This window comes from Oryctolagus cuniculus, chromosome 1 (assembly GCF_051225735.1).
Source record: "Oryctolagus cuniculus isolate XC-2025 breed Fujian yellow rabbit chromosome 1, ASM5122573v1, whole genome shotgun sequence".
NCBI lineage: Eukaryota > Metazoa > Chordata > Mammalia > Lagomorpha > Leporidae > Oryctolagus > Oryctolagus cuniculus.
Window position 1 is genome coordinate 89,971,352 of NC_142867.1, and position 15,076 is coordinate 89,986,427.

Below are 15,076 nucleotides of genomic sequence, written 5' to 3' on the forward strand. Positions count from 1 at the left end.
AGACCAAGTGGGATTTATCCCTGGTATGCAGGGATGGCTCAATGTTCACAAATCAATCAATGTGATATACCACATTAACAGACGGCAGAAGAAAAACCATATGATTTTCCCAATAGACACAGAGAAAGCATTTTATAAAATACAACACACTTGCATGACGAAAACTCTAAGCAACTTGGGTATAGAAGGAACATTCCTCAATACAATCAAAGCAATTTATGAAAAACCAATTGCCAACATCCTATTGAATGGGGAAAAGTTGGAGGCATTTCTACTGAGATCTGGTACCAGGCAGGGATGCCCAGTTTCACCACTGCAATTCAATATAGTTCTGGAAGTTTTAGCCAGAGCTATTAGGCAAGAAAAAGAAATTAAAGGGAAAAAATTGGGAAGGAAGAACTTAAACTATCCCTCTTTGATGACAATATGATTATTTAGGGGACCCAAAGAACTCTACTAAGAGACTATTGGAACTCATAGAAGAGTTTGGCAAAGTAGCAGGATATAAAATCAATGCACAAAATTCAACAGCCTTTGTATACACAGGCAATGCCATGGCAGAGAAAGAACTGCTAAGATCAAACCCATTCACAATAGCCACAAAAACAATCAAATACTTTGGGATAAACTTAACCAAGGAAGTTAAAGATCTCTGCATTGAGAATTACAAAACCTTAAAGAAATAAATAGAAGAGGATACCAAAAAAATGGAAAAATCTTCCATGCTCATGGATTGGAAGAATCAACATCATCAAAATGTCCATTCTCCCAAAAGCAATTTACAGATGCAATGCAATACCAATCAAAATACCGAATACATTCTTCTCAGACCTTGAAAAAATGTTGCTGAAATTCATATGGAGACACAGAAGACCTCGAATAGCTAAAAAAAAAAAAAAAAAAAAAAAAAAAAAAAAAAAAAAAGAGGAACTAAACGAAAGATCTCTGAGAGTGAGATCCCAGTGGAAAGAATGGGGCCATCAAAGAAGGAAGTACCTTTCTCTGAAGGGAGGAGAGAACCTCCACTTTGACTATGACCTTGTCTAAATATGATCAGAGTCAGCAAACTAAAAAGGCTTCCACAGCCTTGGCAACTCATGACAAGAGCCTAGGGTGATTACTGATGCCATAAACAAGCGTATCAATTTGTTAAGTCAACAACAGAAGTCACTGTGCACTTACTCCTCATGTAGGATCTCTGTCCTTAATGTGTTGTTCAATGTGAATTAATGCTATAACTAGTACTCTAATAGTATTTTTCACTTTATGTTTCTGTGTGGGTGCAAACTGATGAAATCTTTTCTTAATATATACTAAATTTATCTTCTGTATATATATAGCTAATTGAAAATGAATCTTGATGTGAATGGAATGTGAGAGGGAGCGTTATATGGGAGGATTGTGGGTAGGAGGAAAGTTATGGGGGGAAAAACATTTTAATCCATAAACTGTACTTTGGAAATTTATATTTATTAAATAAAAGCTAAAAAATATAAAAATAATTCTGTACCCTAAAATTCTATGAAATTTTGGGTCTCAGTATATTCTAATGTATAGTACATAGCTACATATAATTATTCAGTAAATTTTATTATTAGGTGATATGAAACCTTGAAATCAGTGTCAGGCCTTTTCCACCAGTACCTAAACATTTTGTTTTCCCTTAAAGCACATTCCAAATGTCTTCTCTCCTTTTCTACATACAAATATCCTATTAAGTTAACAAGGTTTACTTCAAATAACATTTCCTTTATGGGACCAACTCTGACTTTCCAAGACAGTTCCCCATAGCTTGAATAATAGCACAAATTTTCCATCTTTATAAACGTTGACATCTTAATTTAATTGACTTATGTGTGTGTGCTATATGTTTGTATGTGAACATACATGTAATAGTTTATGAATTCCTTGTAAAGAGACTTTCATCTATTTCTGTTTTTATGATATATCATACCCAAAGTGTAACTGTGTTACTGACTCTAAATATTTGTGATTGGAAAAAGCATTAACACTTCAATTACTTTGTAAAGAAAACTACAACAAAAACTTACAAAGAAATAACTTACTGGGAACAAGTTCTCTACATAAGAAAAAATATATTCCAAATCTCTAGTTTCTTATTTTTGATTCCATCCTACTAAAATTATAATCTACTGGCATTTGATATTTGAATAATAAAGGAGAATATTCTAATGTAGGATATGCATTAAAGTTTACCTACACGATATTAGATCAGATTCTATCACTGATCTTTTCAGACTGGTTGTTTCTTATCACAATTTTTCACTTATTTCTAAAGACTTGTTCAATTGCAAATCCAAAGTGGAGGGTGATAAAGGCAAAATAGTTGGAAAATAAAGGTGAATTTTTTTTTATATCTGTATGATTCTCTTTGAATTCAGAACACTAATTTTGTTTTCTACTAACTCCAAAAACAGGGCAGCAGACCAATCACATTTCTTTTATCATGTCCAATATTCTAACAATGATTCTTGGTTTGTCCATGTATGTATTTATTTATCCAGTAATTCCACATCAACATGATTATATGCACATCTGCCCTAAAAATAAGCAATTGCAAGAGATCTTTCAGGATGTTAGTATTATTTAATAAACAGTTATTCAAAACAACACTTAAATAATTTTTGTCTAATTATTAGATTTTGGTTAAAATGATGTATTTTAATGCTTTTTATAATTCCTGCCACATATTTTTGAATATTCGTATGACAGAAAAACATTAAATATATCCTCATCATCCATAAAATGAAAATAAGCTTACTGGGATAGAATTATACAAAGTTATGACCTATGGTCATGTCCTGGGAATTTCTCCTTTTGTTTTGATTTGAATTAAATTAGAAAGGATAATAGCTTATAAAATTTATAGTTTTCCCTCTTGTATAATTAACTATATAAAATCTCAGAGAATAGAGCTATTCCAGATAATGGTAGAGTATTAAAACAAGACTCAGATATATTAAATACAAGTCTGAGCATTTGTGATAACGCTGTTTTGTTGGGTTAACTAGAATATGAAATATTCCCTTTGCTTTTTATTTAGTCTCTATAATTCAGAAATTCCAATCCCCTATTGTTATTCTAAATTTGGAATAATAAGAAAATAAGTTATGAACATGGCATATGGTGATTACTACAGCATTGATTCAAAATATACATTGAATAAGAGAAGAAAAAATAAGTATATGTACATAAATATATACACATGTATGAATATATAATTTAAAAATCTATAAATCAATATGTAAAAAATAGACAATTCAAAAGAAAATAGTAGACAATAAACTCAAACGCTTCCAATAGCCAATAATTTAGTGAGAAAACTCTGAAAAATTATCAGAAATTTGGAAATAGGGCAAATAAATAATTGGCTGTTCTTTTAATGCAGTACTGTACTTGCAGCTTGAAGGATATGCCATTAGGTAATAAGCTATTTAGCAAATTTATAGGATTAGTGGTTAACTTGTTAATTTTTAACTGGAAAAATGTGTGAATGTCTCCTGCCAGTGGAAAAGATAAACCAGAAATTCATTTTTAATGTCCTAATGGACATGAACTAGTGGTATTATCATCTAGAATTCATATATGCTAATGTATATATATATATATATATATATATACATATATATATATAAATACACAACTCCTGGAATTAATTTTCAAAAGATTTTAGCAACTTACCTGTTTCCTTAGTAAGAAATTATTTCAATAGAACTTTTTATGCATATTCATTTTATAGTTGAAATTGCATATACTTTATTCAAATGCCAAAGTGGATGAATCTGATAATGTCAAATGATTTACATTATAGATTGCTTAAGCTCCAGCATAGTTTTTTAAATACAGCACAGAATTTTCATTTTGCAAACTTTTATTTTATTTTTACTTTTTTTTGACAGGCAGAGTTAGATAGTAAGAGAGAGAGACAGAAAGGTCTTCCTTCCATTGGTTCACCCCACAACTGGCTGCTATGGGAGGCGCGCTGCGCTGATCTGAAACCAGGAGCCAGGTGCTTCCTCTTGGTCTCCCATGTGGATGCAGGACCCAAGCAGTTGGGCCATCCTCCACTACCTTCCCGGGCCACAACAGAGAGCTGGATTGGAAGAGGAACAACTGAGACTGAACTGGCGCCCCAACCGGGATTACAACCCAAGGTGCCGGTGCCACAGGCAGAGGATTAGCCTAGTGAGCTGCGGCGCCAGCCCATTTTGCAAACTTTTATCCCCGCCTTTACTTTTTGCTTCTCTGCACTTATTTATTTATTATTTATTTTTTTCTGTTTTTTTTTTTTTTTTTTTTTTTTTTTTTTTTTTTTTTTTACTAAAAGCCACTACCTTATTTCCCACTTGTGCCTTGGTTCAGATTTGGATTCATAAATTTTATATACTTATTCTACTTTTTTGTAAAGGTGTGTTTGGCATGGGAGAGATAGTAACCGAGCATGGAAGGGAGACCTCAATTCACTAGTTTATTACCCAAATGTGTGCAACATCTTTTACTGAGGCAGGCTGAATCTAATAGCCAGAAACACCACCCAAGTGTTTACATGAGTGGTAGGGACCCAAACACTTCAACCATCTACCTGCTGTCTCCCAGGAACACATCAGTAGGAAACTGGAATCAGGAACAGAGCCTGAACTTAAATCCAGGATCTCTGATATGGGTTATGGTGGTTTTAAGTTGTGTCTTAACCCATTTTGTCCCAAGTTCTCAATTCTGTGAATATTTCAAATCCGTAATATTTATTTCAAAGTTTCCATAAGTTGTAAATTTATCACTCAATTTGTTTTTACAGGTGAGATAGATAGATAGATAGATAGATAGATAGATAGATAGGAAGGATACAATGAGTTAGCTGCCCAATCAAATGCCTATACCTAAGAATCTGGGTTTTAGATGGAAATTTTGCCTTTCCAGTATTACAAAAAATTGCATGGAAAACTGCCTTTGAAATTTCTCAAAAACTGGAAATCACAAAGATTTATGCTTTTGATGTAAAAAAAGAAACACTAACATGTATGCAATGCATATTATTTAATCTCTCAAGAGAGTTGCATGGGAGAATTGCAACATAGACATTGAAACACTCAGCCATTCCTAGGTTAAGTTTGTGCAAATGAAGTGATATTAGTATGAACACTTTGCATATGTACGTTGCACCAAAGGGCACTGGATATTCACAATGTCTTCATTATGTGTGCTATGCTCTCACTTTTGGGGAAACATGGGTGCACTCTTATGAAACAGGTATGCATTATAATTCAAAGTGAATTTTATACTCCTTCATTTTAATATAATTTGCTAGTGAAATAAATTCAAATTAACCATAATCATTTAATTTTATGATCAGACATATTTCTGCTTCCACGTATATTTTTGTATATTCTCAAGATATTCTCTGCTACAGTTTGGAAGCTGTGTGTTCAACAAAGAAAGGTATCCCCAGATTTCTATGGAATGTACTGCATCAGGATTTTAAAAGTACTCCAGCTTCAAAAATTGACAGTTTGGTACAGGCAATGGAACAGAAATTGCTTCACGTAACTTTGACTAAACCAGAGGTCTTTCTTTGAACTTTTGGATTTTTCTTTTTAAAATAAACCATTTTAAAAGGATAATTTGAGAGTCATACAGCAATTGACAAGTTTGTAAAGGAAGTTCCCATATAATGTACATGTAGAATCCAATATTATTAATATTTGACTTAAATCTGGTAGGATTTTTTGTTCAGAGGCAGAGACTATTTATCTAGGACCAGCAGCAGGAATTAATGTCTTAAAATTGAACAAACTAATGTAAAAGATTTAAGCCTTGTTACTTGTTTGAAATGTTGTTAGTGATATTTTTATTATTCTGTGGGTACCTAACAGCACCTCATTTTATAGGTGGCAAGGAAATTCATAAATCGTAACTAATTTTGAGGACCTCAAGAATGTATTTTATCTATCTCGAGGTTTTGTGAGTGAATGTGAGGACATAAAACGTGTTGTTCCTGGTATTCTAGCCTCAGTATGCAAGAGCAAATATTATATCACTTTAGGAGTAAAATCAAAAATTCCTTATGAAAATTCCTAAATTAAAAGTAGTACTCTGGCATTGGTTTGCCCAACATACTATGGTTAAAGAAGGCAATATAATTAATTTGACACTTTTGTTAGAACCATATATATATGCATATATATTTATATGAAATTACCCAAACATAATAGACTAGGCTTATAATTATGAATAATATTTGATTGTCATTAAACCAGTAGTTGGAGACATCAAAAGAGACAAGTTTGTAAACAAGCAGGAGAGATTATTAGTTATTCCTTTAGGATATTACTGGTCTTGTTCTTTGATTTCTTATTTGCTGGGATATTTTTCAATATTTTAAAGGCAGAATTTATTTTTCACAGATTTTTAAGTAAAAATACAAATAATTTCTGTGGTGGAATGATAACTCTGGTGATTATGATACATTACCCTAGATGACACCATGGGTTTTTAATCTAAAAAAATCAATTTTATCCTAATATTCCATTATCAGATTGCGAACACTTGCCAGAAGCCAAAGGAACTTTGAATTGGTTTCATCACCTTATTGCTTCATACAATTAATGAGTAAATAAAATATTTGACACAGCTTCACTGTACAATTACATGAGTCACTTTTTATCTTTCAATACTTTATAACTGTTTAAATGAAAATTAAATCATAGTGTCATGAAAAGCACAATGAATAATAATGAAAACTACCCAAAATGTTATAAATACAAATGTTGGTAAGAGTATGGAAACAAAAAATCTCACACAATTTGTGGAAGAGTAAATTACAAATCACTAAGGAGAGTGTTGACAATATCAAACAACATGAACTTCATTCAACATAAATAAAACTTTTACCTCATTAATTCCATGTTTAAGAGTATATGTGTGCATGTACATATGAATATATATTTAACAGCCATATGCTCAATATATATACAAACATATGTTCATCAAAAGAGATACACTAGAACACTCAAATGATTCTATTTGTAAAAATTAAAAAGGAGAAACTACCCAGATGTCTACTGAGATTAAATGGACAAATTATGCTTACATTTATAAAATGGAAGTATATACAATAATGAGAATAAACTGGCAACTAGATGAACACTACAAACATAATGTTGAGATAAATTAGACACTTCATATAATTCTACTTATATTTAGAGCAAAAACAGTAAAAATTATCTATATTGTCAAAAGTCAGTATGATGGGATTGTTTGCCTATAAAGTACAACTAATGGGACATCTGGAGTGCTGATAATTCCTTTGATGTATTTAAGTTGTAAACACTTATTGAGCTATATACTCAAGATGGGAACTTTTTTGGTATATAAATATACTACATATTATATACATATATGTGTAAAAAGTGTATATGGTATAGATATATATATATACACATACCTATGTTTATATCTATGTCTACATTTATATGTATCCATCTAGCTATCTATTTTAAGGTCAGCATGGTTGCAACTCCTTAAGGCTGGATGACCCAGAGATCCATAAAGTTGTAGCACAGAAGAATGAAGTGAAAGTAATATTAACATAATTATCAAAACAATATTCTAGAACTCACCAAACATTTTAAATAGTTACATGTTTACTTTTTATATGAGAAATCAAACTTCTGAGTTTATCCTATATATCATACAAAAATATTTGTCCTTAAGTCCACATTAGAAAAAGACATATAAAAGATACTGACTGAAGCACTGAGTAAGTGTTCTTTCACATCCAACTGTAGATAAAACCTTGACTTCCCTCCTAAAATTGTTTTGCAGTCAAGCCAAGAAAATGATCCTTATAGATCTTTGTTAAGATAATAATTTATGGATGGTTTCCTAATCCAGGGCATGTAGGCTTTGAAGGCCAAGTTAGCAAAACTTGATCAATTATTTGAGAACACGTGGTGTGATTAGTGTAAAATGATTTCAATTTTTGTTCAGTAAAACATTAATACTCTATCATTTCTTTTTTCTAACTATTGATGTGCAGTGATGAATATGGAGGGATGGGTTTCTTCATCAGAGAAAAATTTCCACTACAGCTGATCTCACAGATAAAATGCAAAGCACATCAGGAAATCCACAGCATGAAAGAAATTCGAAAGTTGAAAGAAATTGGAAAATTACAAGGAGAGGAAGCACAAAAAGCAAAAAAAGCATGTGAATGGGTCTTTATAGTAGGTTGTGATTAAAATGTTCAAAGAGTGAAAGGAAGTAATAGAATAAGATTAAGGAAGCATGAGTAACTTGTCCAGGGTTACCTAATTTCCAAGAAATGCACCTACACAGTCACACACAGATAATCATGACTTCACAACATGAATAGTTTTTTTTTTAATTTTCTGCTATATGACTTATATTCTAATACTATTTGAAGTATGAATCACTAGAGAGACTTATTCAGTTTATGACACTTCTAAAACCGAATCTGCTTGTAACTGACACAAAGACCTTAGGTAAAGTAGCAGCATTTCTAGGACTCAGATCCATAATTCATTTTACCTACCATAACACGTAAAGAGAGAAATGAGTAAGATAGTGAACATGAAAGTATGTTGTATTCTAAGCAACCAATGCACAAATCCCCATCATTTTAAAGTAATTTTCATTTAAATAAGGTGAACAAATTTGATGTATTTTATATATATTCAAATTTGAGTATTGTGATATTTCCCACCCTATCTTCTCTCCTGCCACTCCAACCCTCCCTTTTCCTTCCTTTCTTATTATTTATTCAATTTTCACAATAACATAATCAGTTGATTTTATAATCAAAAGTTTAACACTTCACTAAGTAAAGAACTCAACAAATAGTAAGAAAAACACTGTTCCTCAACAATAGAGACAAGGGCTATAAACAGTAATCATTGTTTATAGCCCATCATTTTATTATGGATGCATATGTACTCAATCAATCCAAAAGTGATTCTTAGGAAAATAATATTTTTCAGCTGATTAACATTTCCCTTACAATGCCAGGAAACTGTACACGGGAATTACCTGGGGGTAAGGAAGGCCAAAGTGTTGACTGGCACTTCATTTGTTGATGTGTTTGGTTGTTGTTATTTTGCACTTAAAGTTTTAAACCTTGTCACTAGATATGATATACTTAAGCAGGTTATATAATCATTACCCTCAAAGTCAAAGCTTAGATTTTTTTTTTTCCTTTCAGAAGTTGAAATATGTTTTAAATGCACTTTATGAGCAAAATTAGACTTGCCTGAATTTATTTTGAAAACTTAATTTGAAATAAGTTCAGACTATTTAGATTCTAAATTTATACCATTTAGTTAATACTCTTTTGTACTTAATGATATACTGCAGTCCAAGCACATGCTGAAGACAGTATGCATATCTCATACACATCATTATATTGCTAAAATCTGAAAACCTCTCAGTTAAGTATATCTCATATATCTGTCCCCAATCATTTCCAAGGAAACTTTGATAAAGGTACAGGAAAATGAATCCAAATCTTTAAAAGTCTATTTAAACACTTACTGAAATTGAAGAATCTCCCAATTACGTAATCACAATTTTAAAAGAAGTACCTGAGAAGGTAATGATCTAACTCACTCTTATGTTTAAATGAAGCAATAGATACCCTGCAGCTGAACACTTCAAACAGGACTTACTGAAACATAGCAAGATTCTCATGAGTGTAACTTCTGTTTATAGCAAACAGAACTCTGTGACCTCCAGGAACAATGGGTCATCACAAGCTTAAGTAACAGCAGAGGAAGAGCTGGACTATGTATGGTCCATTTACTAGCTTTAATCTACTTAATGGGACATGCTAAATGGTAGATAGAATGAAATATTAAATCAAGTAGTTTCTGTTTTTTAGGAAGTATAGATAAAATGGAATGTCTAAAAGGAGAATGATAAAGATTACAAACTTCAAAATCCTTTGAACTAGTACTTAATTATGAAATCTAATGAAGGTATTCATAAAGATTTGAGTACCTGAATATTTTTATTCAGTCTTCACTTTAATCAGTCTTTTCTAGAGAAATTTCTGATGGCTACTTAACTAATAAAAATTCTCCTAATTATATTTAGAACTTGACATAAGTAAAAATAAAGTAAAGAAAAATAACAAACATTCTGCCTATCTATGAGATTGAAACAGAGTTCTTGAGATGATCTCTAGTGTCCAATCTTAGTTTGGAAAAAAAATGTTACCTACCTTTCATGGTAGGGAACATACACTATCTTTAGGTATTAAAGTACTTGTGAAATGTAAATTACTTAAAATACAATGCCATATTTGTAAATAATCACAACTTAAAAAATAAATGTAGGTAAATTGCATATCATAATAGTTATTTTCAAGCTTTGTATTTCTAGCTTTTATTTTTAAGATGTATTGAAAATAATAATTGTATATGAATATATTTAATGGTATATGAATATATAAAGTTATCCCTAGTGAACAATTGTTCTTATTCACAGAATAATAATGATATGACTTTTTTAATGCTTTATAAACATATTTTATCAATTTTTGCTAAAAATACTATAAGGAGGAGACCCATAAAGAATCACTGGATTATAACAAGATATATCACAGCTGACTCAAAAACATTTCATTTTAAAGTCTTAATATTGGTGAAAATTATGAATTTCATAATTGAGCTTGTTAAGGTAAACATTTCTTTTTTAAAAAAGATTTATTTATTTTACTTGAAAGAAACAGTTACACAGAGAAAGGAGAGGGAAAGAGAGAGGGAGAGGGAGGGTGAGAGAGAGAGGTCTTCCATCCGATGGTTCACCCCCAAGATGGCTGCAACAGCCGGAGCTGCGCCAATCCAAAGCCAGGAGCCAGGAGTCTCCTCCGGGTCTCCCATGTGGGTGCAGGGGTCCTAGAACTTGGGCCATCTTCCACTGCCCTCTCAGGCTATAGCAGAGAGCTGGATTGGAAGTAGAGCAGCTGGGTCTCAAACTGGCACCCATATGGGATGCCGGCACCGTGGGTGCTGGCTTTACCTGCTACACCACAGTACCAGCTGCAAGGTAAACATTTCAACATTATTTAAAATAAAATTCAAGTTCAAGAAAACATAGGAATGACAAGTATTAGACTTAATGGTTAAAATATCTGCATCCCATTTCAGAGGGCCTGGTTCCAAATTCTGGGTCTGCAGCTGATCCCAGGTTCCTGTTAATGCAGACCCTGGGAGGCAAAGCTGATGGCTGAAATAATTGAGTTCCTGCCACTCCCATAAGAAATCCAGATTGAGTTCTTGGGTCCTGGCTTCAACAAATGCAGGGATTATAGTATTTTGGGGGCAGCTATTCAGAGACTGCATCAGCAGATAAGAGCTTTCTGTCTCTATCAAACACCCATTTAAAAAAAAAAAACAAAAACAAAAACAAAAAAACAACGGCCAGTGCCATGGCTCAATAGGCTAATCCTCTGCCTTACGGCGCCAGCACACCGGGTTCTAGTCCCTGTTGGGATGCCGGTTCTGTCCTGGTTGCCCCTCTTTCAGGCCAGCTCTCTGCTATGGCCCAGGAGTGCAGTGAAAGATGGCCCAAATCCTTGGGCCCTGCACCAGCATGGGAGACCAGGAGAAGCACCTGGCTTCTGGCTTCAGATCAACATGATGTGCCGGCCTCAGCGCGCCAGCCTCAGCGGCCGTTGGAGGGTGAACCAACGGAAAAAGGAAAACCTTTCTCTCTGTCTCTCTCTCTCACTGTCCACTCTGCCTGTTAAAAAAAAAAAAAATACATAAATAAATAAATAAGCACAGCATATTGTTCCTAACATACTGCATAAAGCATATATCTCTAACAAGGTGAGTGTTTACTCTTTGGACATGTCTAGTATGGGCCAACCAATTACTTAGAAGCAATTCTGTGCCTTAGGCAGTTTAGTTACTCCATAAGTTAGTTCTTTGCTTGTTAAAATGGGATTCACGAGAGCTACTTCTCAGAATTAAGGAAATATCTGTGAGATATAACTGGACGCAGTTCAGTGTTTGGCATATACAGACCACAAATTATCGTCAGTTTTTTTCTGCTCCGCTTGTTTGCTGTTGTTGTTTTCCTGCCTGTTTACCCTTCATGTCTAAATCTGACACTCAATAATATATAAAATAGCCTGTGCTGGTCTCACTTTATTCTTGATTAACATCCTCCAAGCATTTATATCCATACAGTACAAATCTGTGGGCCATACAATCATGCACACACTCACCACTGGGATTAGGAAAGTCCCTAAAACTTATGTGTGAAGTCATTCATACGATTCTTAAATTCTTTCTAAGCAATCAGTTGGTTTGATAGGCAATAGAGACTTTTTAAACAATCCTTTTGTATTGCTACACAGGGAAAATGATACAGATTTCTAGTGGAATAGCCCCTCCTGTTTTTCAGAGCATTCTTGTGTATATGAGCCTATATGTAGCTGAGATGAGGATGTTTTAATTTATCCAAGTTTGTATTAATATGCTTTCCACAATTGTAAAATAGAGGTAATCTGTTAGTTGTGGACAGAAAGTGGTATTCAGTATCTAGAGTTCAAGTCATATACAGTACCAATTCTGATACTAATTATACAGATAATTATTTTAGCATGTTTTGACTACTTATAGGCCCCATACTTGTCAGTCTGCTTTTGTCTTAACATACAGGATTTCATCTAACCCTGTAAAATAGATTAGATTGCTGTTGTATATTTACTGTTAAGAACAATGAAATTTAAAATTATGGCTTCATGATCACCAAAATTGGACAGATACCAGGCATATTTCAAGCAAATACTGGAAAATTATCACAATAATGCCTATCCCTTTAAATGTTAAATTTCTGATTTTTTCCCACTCCTACCCCTCCCCAAAAATAGGACTAGAAAATCACTATCAAACTTAGATATTTTAATTTTCTAGTGCAGATTCATGTTAACCTTACTGTATTCTCAATTGCTCAGGTTTAGCTTTCTTACCCATACTAGTTACCAATTAGTAACTGATACCTCCCTGGTACTAGCAATCTTAGTTAGACTGGTTGATTTCACGTCTCCAAGGTTTTCCATTTACAGACTTCCTTACCTACTCCTGGTTTTTAATTGATGGAGTAACTTCCAATCCGACTTAAAAAAAAAAAAAGACATTTTACTAATTCCATTATGTTTATCATCGCAGGGATGCTTCCTAAGTACAAATTGGTAAAGAACAAATTAACAAGGCTTTTATAGGCTCTGGTACTGGTAAGCATTCTCTAGCTCTCTGCAATTGTCCTCTTAACATTTCCAAGGACCAACAACATCTGCATTTTTGTCTTATTCAGCAATATTATTTCTATAAACTTATGTATCCTGTGGGTGTGGGGATTATTAGGACTAGGAACACCTACAACAAACATTCTAGAGACAACATTGATGATTTGTATCAAAATAGTCAAATAGATCAAAGTAATAAGTTCCAGTGTTTCATAGGTGGGGACAACTATAGTTCACAATATAGTGAGTATAAAGAACCAGAATAGAGATGCTTGTAGTTGCCTGGCTTGACTAGTTTACACCATGCATATGTGTTGGGATGTACCACGCCCCATAAAAAGTATAAATATTACATGGCAATGAAAAATTTAAAAAAAAAAACTAAAATACTAGTCACAAAATAGACAGTTATTCTACTCAGAAGAATAAATAATGGTAGCAAGGACAAGAAGTATATAAAAATTCTCTATATATCTGAGTTAATATTAGCACTTTTGTGAAATTAGGCATTTTGATTTTCAATATGGAGCAAGACACAATGATTAAAAAATTTAAGAACTTTAAAACGATTGTATTTATTTGATAGGCAGAGATCCATACAGAGAGAAATGCGCATAGAGAGAACTCTGATCCATTGGTTCACTCTCCAAATACCTGAAAAAAATACTAGGCCCAAGATGAGAGCTGTGAATTCAATCTGGGTTGTCCATGTGTACACCAACTACTTGAGCCATCACCTGCTGCCTCCCTGGGTGCATATTAGCAGGAAGCTAGAATTGGGAATAGGGATGGGACACTCTCACGGGCAGACTAATATGGAGTATGAGCATACCAAGAAGTATTTTATTATGCTTTTCCTTTGGGTATATTCCCAGGAGTGGGATGGCTGAATCATGATAAATCTACCTTTAGATTTCTGAGGTATGTCCATACTGTTTTCCATAATGGATGTATTTAAGTTAATACATTCCCACCAACAGTGTATTAGGGTACCACATTCCTCTAGTATCCTTGTAAGGATTTACTTTTTTTATTTTTGGGTGATAGCCATTCCAAATAGGTTGGGGTGAAACCCCACTGTGGTTTTGATTTGCATTTCTCTGATAACTAGTGATCCTGAGTAAGTTTTCGTTATCTGTGGCCATTTGTATTTCAGCCTTTGAAAAAGGCCTGCTGGTATCATTTGTCTATTTCTTATCTGGATTATTTTGTTACGTTTCTCTAAGCTCCTTATATATTCTAGGTTATCAGATGCATAATTGGCAAATATGTCCTTGCAGTTTCCTCTTCACCTGTGTTGAGTGTTTTCTTGGCTGTGCACAAGCTTTTTAGCTTGATGTAATCCCATTGTCTGTATTTGCTTTTATTGCCTGTACTTCTGGGGTGTTATCCATGAATTCTTTGCCCATGCTCATATGTAGCTGTGTTTCCTCTAGTACTTTGATCATTTCATGTATTAGGTTTAGATCCTTGATCCATTGTGACTTGATTTTTGTAGTGTCCCTTTAGATCCATTAACATTCCATGCTCTTACATTGGTTACATATATAGCTCTTATAGTCACATCTTCCAGTTAAAGTGATTCTTTAATCATTACATAATGACTTTTTTATCGTTTAGCACTATTTGTCTTAAAGTCTATTGTTTGCTATCAGGATAACTACTCCTGCTAATTTTAAATTTCTATTTGCATGAAATATCTTTTTTCATCCTTTCACTTTCAGTGTACGTGCATCATTGTTGGTGAGGTGTGTTTCCTTTAGGCAGAATATAGATAGGTTTTAT